The sequence below is a fragment of the Podarcis gaigeae genome, assembly GCF_964106915.1.
Source record: "Podarcis gaigeae genome assembly, chromosome: 6".
In the NCBI taxonomy this organism is placed as follows: Eukaryota; Metazoa; Chordata; class Lepidosauria; order Squamata; family Lacertidae; genus Podarcis; species Podarcis gaigeae.
In genome coordinates this window covers 71,253,986-71,264,327 of record NC_139682.1, presented here as the reverse complement: position 1 = coordinate 71,264,327, position 10,342 = coordinate 71,253,986, and the positions used below count along the sequence as shown (strand labels likewise).

At 45.1% G+C, this 10,342-nt stretch overlaps 1 long non-coding RNA gene across 1 annotated transcript; it reads right to left on the bottom strand.

Moving 5' to 3' along the window:
- Positions 1-7,068: 7,068 nt before the first annotated feature.
- On the bottom strand, positions 7,069-9,906 carry LOC310847850. Its single transcript, XR_014566055.1, has 2 exons — positions 9,757-9,906; positions 7,069-7,208 (listed from the first exon to the last, which is right to left on the bottom strand). It is a non-coding gene; the product is annotated as an uncharacterized lncRNA (long non-coding RNA).
- Positions 9,907-10,342: the final 436 nt, after the last annotated feature.

Below are 10,342 nucleotides of genomic sequence, written 5' to 3'. Positions count from 1 at the left end.
TGCGTCTTTCACTGGAGAAGTAACTTAAATAGCCTTTTATAATAGCCTAGTTAGGTATGGAAGTCAAATTAGAGTCCTCCAATGGGTTTCATGCACACTCAGTGCAGACCCTCCAAGTGTCCCTATTTTGAAGGGACGTCCCTGATTTAGAGAAGCTGTCCCATTTCTGATTTGATCCTGGAATGTCCCACTTTTCCTTAGGGTGCCCTTATTTTCATTGAAGAAATGTTGTAGGGTATGGAGTTATCTGACCCCTGAGCCATCTGAAGGCAATCCTGTACAGTGGTACTTGGGGTTACATACGCTTCAGGTTACAGATGCTTCAGGTTACAGACTCCGCTAACCCAGAAATAATACCTTGGGTTAAGAACTTTGCTTCAGGATGAGAACAGAACTCGTGCTCCAGCTGCGCAGTGGCAGCAGGAGGCCCCATTAGCTAAAGTGGTGCTTCAGGTTAAGAACAGTTTCAGGTTAAGAACGGACCTCCAGAATGAATTAAGTTCTTAACCCGAGGTACCACTGTATAAGGAAGGTTTCTTATATTTTGAATAATGTTTTATTATGTTTTTATATATGTTGGAAGCTGCCCGGAATGGCTGTGGCAACCCAGTAAGATGTGTTGGGTATAACTAATAAAATTATCATTATGGAATGGGACGTCCCTATTTTCATCGGAGAAATTTTGGAGGGTACGAGAGTGTATGCCATGCTTATAATAAATCACTTTATTTCAATTATAATTTAATAAACGCTCATCAGGTTCCATCCCCGTAATGGCTAATTTCTGTAGCCATGATTGAGTGCAGGGTATGGAACTTATTTTTGCCTGAGAGCCACGTTCGCTCTGAGCAACTTTCTGATATGCAGGCCTAGAGGCAAAAGTGGGCTGGGCTACTAATGCAAATTTTATCCTTTATCTACAATAGCACCCACTCACACCCACCCCTTTGCCCTCCAGTTTCAGACTTCAAGCAGGGCTAGCGATGGGCATGGTCAGGGGTGGGTATGGCCTGAGGAGATAGGACCAGATCGAGAGAACTGTATTTGCCTCCTGTGTTTGAGATCCTCCACCTCTGTTTTGGTGACAGCAGTCACAAAATTAAAAGATGCCTGCTTCTTGGGAGAAAAGAGATGATAAACCTAGACAATATCTCAAAAAGCAGAGACATCACCTTGTCAACAAAGATTTGTATAGTTAAAGCTATGGTTTTACCAGTAGAGATGTATGAAAGTGAGAGCTGGACCACAAAGAAGGATGATCGCCGGAGAATTGATGCTTTTGAATTATGGTGCTGGAGGAGACTCTTGAGAGTCCCATGGACTGCAAGAAGATCAAACCTATCCATTCTTAAGGAAATCAGTCCTGAGTGCTCACTGGAAGGACACATCCTGAAGCTGAGGCTCCAATACTTTGGCCACCTCATGAGAAGAGAAGACTCTCCGGAAAAGACCCTGATGTTGGGAAAGATTGAGGGCACAAGGAGAAGGGGACGACAGAGGATGAGATGGTTGGACAGTGTTATAGAAGCGACCAACATGAATTTGACGAAACTCCGAGAGGCAGTGGAAGACAGGAGTGCCTGGCGTGCTCTGGTCCATGGGGTCACGAAGAGTCGGACATGACTTATCTACTAAACAACAACCTCTGTTTTACTGCTTCTGTCCCATTTTTAATTGGTCTGGCAATGATGGCTATCCAAAAAGTTATGGGAAATCCCAGTGGGCTCCACATCAGATGGTTAAGTCCTTTTGGGAAGGCAGGCAGGCAGCTGGTTGATGTCTCCAGGTCCCCCTTGCTCACCTGTCTCTCCACTTTCTACCTGCTATCCTGGAAAATGATCTGTTTCCCAGCTTAGAATCCTGCATAACTTGCCAAATTCTACTACATCCCAGACGACTAATAATCTTTGTCCGCAAGACTGTAGCCTAGAATTCTGATGCCAGTTTGGTTTTCTAAATGAGTTCCTGGGAGATTATTCTGCAAATAAGGGTTGGGCATGCATGCAAACTTCATGACATATCCGGGATGAGCTGTAGCTCAGAGGTGAGACATCTGCTTTTCCTGCAGCAGGTAACCATCAGCTCCAGGGAGAATTTAGAAGAACCTTAAGTCTGAAACCACAGAGATCTGCTACCAGTTAGTGTAGACAACACAGTGCCAAATGGACCAGTGATCTTATTTATGCTATAAGGAAGCTTCCTGTGTTTCTACATCATGCCTTGGGGTTGATTCCTGGAGCCAACTCTAGCCCATGACTCTGGGGCTTGCCTCAAAGCCTTCTCCCGACAACAATTCTCCATCATTTGGAGCTATTTTGCACTCTTCCACTTGACTCTCTCTCCCCCTCCTCTTGCATGTATTCATTTAAAATGTCAGATGAGGCTAATCCTTATGTGACATTACTACAGATGGGCACATGGTGGTCTTTACTTAAACCAGATGCTCTTTGTCTGGCTAATCTGGCTGAAAGCGGGTTATCTAAGCGAAATCAATTTTATGTGTTTTTTGAGGGTCACAGGTAGACTTCATGGTGTTTCTTTTTTTAAATGGACTGTTGTTAATGGACTCCCCTTGATCCTCTGTCCCTGATGCCCTGCAGCACACCTGTTGTTGATCTGAACACAGATCAGTGTGCAAACGTGTTACAGGTAGGTGCCTCAAGCACGATGGAGGAGAAATTATTCTCCGACAGATATTTTCATTTTTTAATTTAGTGCAAAGTGTCGTGAGCCAGATGTTTGGTGATTGTTCAGAATATTCATGGGTTCAGTTTTTATCAGGCGGTCCTCAGGCAGGCTACTCGGAATTAATTGGCAGTGTACACTCACAAATTTGGGCGCTGTTTAGTGGCAGGAGGACAGTGTGACGCCCCTGAAAATTGTAACACCCAGGGACTGTGTGCATTTCATCAATGCAAAGCAATCAGTCAGAAAAGTTTGGGCAGTAGTTCAAATACATTTTAATTTCACAGTTAACCTGCATGTCTGCATTAGGCCATCTGGGTGGTATTTGAGTTTAAATTATGCACATGTTTATGGATTGAAAGGAATCAACTCTATCTTGGCTGAACTGATATAAAGGCGTGATCTTCCGCTGGTATAGACAGGTCAAGCCTTGCCCCTAGGTGGCCGCCTAAGGCAGCAGATTGGCAGGCCTCTCTCTTCCCAGAGATTGGGCTGTGTTTCCCCCCTTGCAGCTCAATAACAGCAAATAACTGAAGGTATGAAGGAAGCACAGAAATTTACGTGTGCCAAGCAGCCAAGGAGCAGAGACTGAGGACTCAGCTATAGAGCTGCAAATAAAACATTTTAAATGTGTTGTAAAGTGCAATATACCAATGTGACACTAGATGGCGAGAGTGAGCTATGCGAAATGCAATGTATTTTTCAAAACGTTTTGTAAAAAAAGCATTTTCACAGCGTTTTTAATATGTGTGTAGATTCCACTTGAGGGTGCTTCCAGACTGTTGAGCCATTGAAATCAATGAGTTGGATATCACCCATAGTGACTTTTGAAAACACACATACCGGTAGTTTCAGTTTGAGAAATTCATCTTCTTGGGCACTGGGAAGTAACTATTCCTAGCTGGTGGTTTTACTGGTCTTTTCACTGAGGTAATACCTCACATTTTGTGGTTCAGAACCATGCTGCCTCAGAGTTAGCACAGACCTCCCCTCCCACATGCGCCTTGAGCCACTTGGAAACCAATTCCTTGTGATGATATCCTACATGCCTACAATTTTTATGTGAATATAACAACCATGTGAGTGGAAGAGGTTGCACAGCTCCCAGTGTGATACATACCAATTGGATGGAAAAGACCTCTTTGATCAGCCCTAGCAGCGCGGTTGCAGAATTCACTCATCATGCGTTGCAGCCATGTGAATTACTATGCATAAGAAAGTGCAGGGCTTCATCTACACAGCTATAAAAAACGCTCTGAAAATGCGCTGGGGGAAAAACACATTTTAAAGCTCACAATGGAAAATTTCATAGAGTTCCGATTTCAGCTCTATATATATATACTAATGAAGCTGAGTCCCAGGTGTGCTTTTCGTGTGTGTAGCAGTGTCACGTGACTTTGAAAATTCCACCATGGGGATGCTGTCTGCTTCTTCCTGAGAGCTTTTCTGGGCCCAAATGTCATATGTCTGTGGCCAGGAAGATATGATGGTACTGTGGCCTGTTCTCTCTGGAGCTAATGGTCAACCCATATTATTGGAGGAGGGTATCGGTGCCTATGAGCCATGACAGCTAAATTGAACCTTCATGCTCGGGGCAGTATATCTTAAGAGTATTGCATGCTGGGGACAAACCATAGGCAATGGCTGTCTCCTTTGTAGCTGATTCATAGGAGTCCAGGGGCTTACCAGGGGCTGGGGTTCCTTCAGCCCTACCAGTAAAATATTTGAGGGGGCCTGGCCCTCCCAAAGTTAATGGGCATTGCCATTCAAATGGTGCATTTGTAACCTTGCCCCCCCTGGCAATATTTTATTCAAGCTGGCACCCTTGACGCGATTGGTAAGCTTCTCAGAAGCATGGGAAAGACCACTGTTGGAACTAGAATGCTGGACTAGACGGATCTTTGATTTGATCCAGGAAGGCATTTCTTATGTTTTTCTCCCAAAGGACCATTTGTTTTGGCTGTAGCAGATTTGGGAATGACATCTCTGTACTGGAAAAGGCTGATAAGCAGTGGCTGAAACATCGCTTCCAGATGTACTGTTTAGTGAAGCATGTGGACATGAAAATGATCTTGTATTGTGACGTTGGCGCGGTACGGGGTGGGGTGAGGGAAGAGATGCTGAACTGTAAGCATTTGACGATGTGCTGGTTCTCCGATTCGGCTTCTGCATTTGAAACCAAAACCTTGTTCCAGTTACATTGATACATGCGCTTGCTTATTACAGTTAATGGATTATTCATCCTCTTTTGTCCTTGGGATAATCCGAAGGATGTGCCTAAAGCTCCGATCGTGTTGCCCGTAAAAACCGGCTCGGCCACAGTTCTCCACTAAGGTGTCGAACGTTTCGGCCGGTGCAGATGGTAAAGATATGTTTAATAAAGAGAGAGGGGATTAGCTGGAACGGGAAACAAGCAAAGGGAAAAGGATAATTTCATTTTGCACGAAGCTCGCTGACATTTCGGGGGCCAGAGGACTGATTAAAATTGTATCAAAAGCTGCTCCTGTCGGGTAGATTGTCCTAACGCTGAACCTGCTTATCTTGTCCAGTATTTGATCCACATGTATTATTTCGCAACTGAATAACTCAAAAGCAGCCTCTTTCATTTGAGCTGATAATTAAAAAACAAAACAAAACCGGATCTGTAAATGAAGACGTACACGGGAAGGCCACAGGATTCTTCTCAATAGATTTCAAATTGAATAATTGATTGTTGTCATTTAGGTTTAAAAAGTAGATTTGCATAGGTCACCTAAAAAAAGAAATACATTTTTAAAAAGGCAACTGTCACAATGTTTACTTCTGGAGTTTAAGGTTTCTCTTAATATGCAGAAGCAGAGTAATGATAATAAAGACCTCGCCATAATGTATAAACAACGTTGTATTCTGGTTTTTAAGGAAATTGCCTGTTTTATTATGACTCAGAGATAAAAAGGGGGGGGGAGAGAATATTTCAGACAACTTGCACGCTTTTATAATGTCTGCTATGCAGATTGAATCATCCCCTTCCAAGGTTTTATCAAGGAGACTGGGGGAATTAAATCTAACAGTGGGCGATCGTTTATGGTTCCTTATTTATTTTCAGCAACTCTTTAGGCTGCAGCTTTCCTATTGATCTCAGTGCAGTAACAAGGACCATACATTTGTGTGGGGAGTGCCCCTGTTTTTGAAGTCAGGCTCCCAGGCAACCCAGAATCTACCTGTGGGTAATTCTATCTACCAAGAGAAGAAGGCTCAGAGCCCGGGGACTGGTGGTGGGACGACCATTAGTGGTCAGAGGGAGAAGAGGGAGCAGACTGGGAGGAGGAGGTGTTGGAAGCTGAAGAGGTAACAGGGTTTAGTGAGCAGGAAGAGTCTGTGGCAGAGAGCAGTCCAGAATCAGAGGCAGAAGTGGAGGCTGGAGGGGAGGGAGGCCCAGAGGCAGAGATGAGTCAGGCTGGTGAAGAAGCCAGGGTGTTTCCCCCTCCAGCTGCAACCAGTTTCCTTCCCCCTGGCCTCCCAGAACCAGAAGTGGTATGAAGATGGAGGAGCAAAGACAGTCACATCAGCGTAGTCTCAGATTGCTTGATGAAGGACCCTGGGGAGAAGGAGACTTAGGCAGCTGTGGGAAGTCGGGGAATTTGTCCAGCTGGAGGCTGCCTGGAGGGAGAAAAGAGGAAAGAAAATGTGAGTAGGAAACAGAGGTGGATGAAGGAGCCAAAGAGTGTGAAAAGGCAGAGAGTGCATGCAGATAGTGTCCCTAGTAGCTTTCAGAGAAGCACTGGTGAGATTTGGAGCTGAGCATGTTGGAGGAATTGGCATATGTGGTACCCGTAGCATCCAGCATTGCCAGAGGTCTAGCAGGGGTGCATTATGCAAGAGTGGGGAGATCTGACTGAGAAATTCTGCATATGGTGGGAAAGTAGTGCTGGAGCACACATTTTGCATGCGAAAGGTTCAGTTATTGGTTTTTCTAGGTGGGGAGGAGGATGCAGAGCTAGACCATTGAGATGCATAGCCGGGGGTGGGGGGCATGGGGTGGGGTGGAGTTTAGCCTTAGAAGAGTACCATTTAGAGGGGCCTGGACTGAGGTTCTCTATTCCTCAGGAATACAAAGCCAACAATGAACGCATCTGAAAAGCAGATTTTCCAAGAAGCCAAGAAGCAACTGACATCCCCAACAACGTCTTGGATGATCCATCTCTTCCAGCATTTGAGATGAAGTTATAACAAAGAGACAAATGAAATAATAATGTAGAATATCACAGGCTGCATGAGAAGTTGGACATAAATATCTTCTGCGGAAGAAGGTCTATATTACAAAACACCCTGCTGGGCCACAAACACAGATCTGTAATGGTTTGTTTTCTACACAAGAAAAATTGCCATTGTCATATTCCAAACTGTGTTTAAATTGTTTTATTATAAACTCTCTGTTGGTCCCTGCATAACTGGGAAATCATTCACTCTAAATTTATCTTCTCTCTGCATGGCATTGACATCTTCTGGCGTTGTCAGCTCTGTCTCTGTCTCTAGGTATCACCCTAGGAGGAAAAAAAAGGAGAAAAAGAGATGATGCTCAGCTGATTTCACAATCTCCAGTCACATTAATTCTTCCTGTGGCCTGCATAATGTTGATGCTTCATTTTAAGAGGAGTTCATTTGAGTTTTAACGAGAGAAAGCGGAACCTATGAAAAATGTGCGTTGCTATAAAGTTTTTAAACTGGGGGGGGGGAAAGAAAGCATGGGCAAAAATTTACTGAGGTCTGTAATCACCGTTCATGCTCTACACCTTGCTAAGCAGCCATTAGGGGCCTGCACACTATGTGCCTGTGCCCACATGCGCACAGACCTCGGTCTCATGGCCAAGGCCTTCTACTATGCCCTCTTGAGCTGCAGCTAATATCTGGCACTGGTGGTTGTACATAAAACATGAGACAAGGAGAGGCAGGAGTCCGGAGAGACCCATGCCTTCTGCATACACATTGGGGGTGCATATTGCTTATTGACTTTCCCAGCAGCATCACCTTGTGCCTCATGTAATGCCGCCCTGCTGGCTCCCCCAGCTTCCAAAAGCGGCTTTTTAGGGGATATGGAGAGCTGCATGAGTGCATTAGTAGGACAGCAGGAGTGAAAGGCTCCCAGACGCACATGGCATTTTGCATCCTGGCTTGCCTCTCCAACGCATCAAGATTTAGGGGCTCATTCATAGGCCCAGGGTGCACTTTTCGGGCCACCTGTTTGCTATCCAAGCTCACTATTTCATCAGAATATGGTGTGCCTAAGGCTTGCAGTGGTGTCCAAACTTTTTTCAAAGAGGGCCTGATTTGATGAAGTGAAAGGCCATGAGGGCCAGCAAAAGTTGTTGACCTTTTATAAGGACCTTTTTTTCTCTCTTTGCTGTCTGATGCTAGATGATGTTAGAGAGAGAGGGAGCCATGTTGCAGTGCTCTGTGTATGTTTATATGTAAATAAAGTAGATTAGCCAAAATGCTGGCTTGCTGAGGTCTGTCACGCGAGTTGCACAAACTCTGCAGATCTCTAAGTGTGCCAGTGTCTGTTGGCATCGGTTGCTGTAATGTTCGGGCTGAAGAAAGCTTTTGAAGCTCCCGAACGATCGACCAGGAGGAAGAGAACATGCTGGTTGGGCATGGGTCTCTGCCAGGGGCCTACTCGCGTGTAGGCTGAGCTCCTGACAGATGGAACCTACTGTCTCCATGTTGCCCCATCATGCTGAGCTTACCTTTCGTGTTCCTAGGAGCTATCACTTTGGAGATTTCAGGTCTGTTCCCATTTGAAGACTACCTTGTAACAATTCTGGAAGTCACCATTCACTGGGTAATTTAAGGCCAAGTGGCAACTTATCGCTGGTTCTTATTTCATCATACCCTGTTAAATGGTTTTGTGTATGTGTGTGTGTATGTCAGGACACACACACACATCCATACCTTGTAATTTAGGATGTAACATTCTAAACTGAGGTTAGGGCTGAAGGCAGCTGGAATCTCTCACAGGCGCTATTCTGGTGAGTGTGAAATGTGAGCTGGATCCGCCCCCCCCTTCCATGAGTTCCTATAAAATAAAAGACATTCAAAGCAGAGAAAGTAACCCTTTCATGGACTACCTGACTGCATATGGTTCTATGTCTTGTCCTCTCTTCCCCCCCTTCCCAGCAATTTTGGGGGTGAGGCTCTAAATATCTTTTCACTTGTAGGAGCATAGAAGGCAAGGAGTGACAAAGAGCACGATCCAGTGACTCCCAAATTAGCAACGTTATTAGGCGTCTGATGAAAACCATTGAATAATGGAAGTTGTGGGGAGGAGGGAAGCAGAGAACAATGCAATGAATCAGAAGCAGCTGGCTACAGGAAGCAAAAGAGCAAAGGATGGCTAATTGGAAGCCAGTGTACTCAGGTAACTAAGTATAGTTGTGTTTGATAAAACAGGTGATGGCAGCAGCTATGGAGAGAGCTTAGAATAATAGAATGGTAAAATTGTAGAGCTGGAAGGGACCTTGAGGGTCATCTAGTCCAACCCCCTGCCATGCAGGAATATGCAGCTGTCCTATATGGGGACCAAACCTGCAACCTTGGCGTTATCAGCACCACGCTCTAGCCCACTGACCTATGCGATCTAAAATGGGGGGATAATGAGCATCTTGGCCTAAGAAAACTGAATTCTGCAGAATTCTGCAGCCTAAATTATGCATATCAAACAGCTGTGCATTACTTCTCTTGCTTTACATCCTTTATTATGCCTTTCCCCGCTTTTGTTCACCTCCCCCCACTTACACATAATTTGTTTGACTGTCAATAACCTTCTGGGCAAAAAAGTAATTCAGGCTGCTGGTTTGCTGCCCTCCCCAGACCCCTGGAAACCTAATTCAGGCTGCAGCTCAGAACCCAAAGAGAACCAACATTAACACTCTCCAGGTGTTGCTGGACCACAGCACCAGCTGTCCCCGAACCATTAGCCAGGCTGGCTGGGGCCGATGGGAATTGTTATCCAAGAATGCCTGCAGGCACCATGTTGGCCATGCCTGTTTTACCAGCCATTAGACAGTAAGCCTCTACAAGCACAGCAGCACTCACTTCTGAGTGGACATATGTGTGATTGCACTGTCAGCAACTCATTTCCTCTGAGTTTCAAGTTTTGCTCCGCCTTTCCTCCTGCAGCTCTTGAGGATGGAACTAAAAGTCACGAGAGACACTGAGCGCCTACCAATCCATTGTTGTGTCTCCTACAAACCGTGTGTGATGTCATAATGCTGGGTGTCTCCCACTCCCCATCCCCAGCCAATCACATGAGTCGTGGCATTTGTGCCTGGGGTGGTACAAAACTGAGTTCTACCTGCTGCCGTATTTGTTTTGTAATAAGTTCCACTCAAATGGCTTGACTCAGGGAGACTTGAGTATCACGCACACGTGAAAATCCATGGCAGGGAGCCTCCATATCTTTGAATGCAGCTGCCTGTGAATGCTCCCCTTTTATTGCCATGCTCAGATTTGCAGTGCTTTTAAGAATAATTTTTCCAGATTCTTTTTTTAAATCATAACCACCAAGAAGAGAGACTTCAGTTGGCATTTTAATAAGCTTGCTCCAATTGCAACCCAGATTAATTTGTCGTACTTGGGAGCTCCAGCTCAGCCAAAGTTATAAAGAAAGGAATCTTTGCTG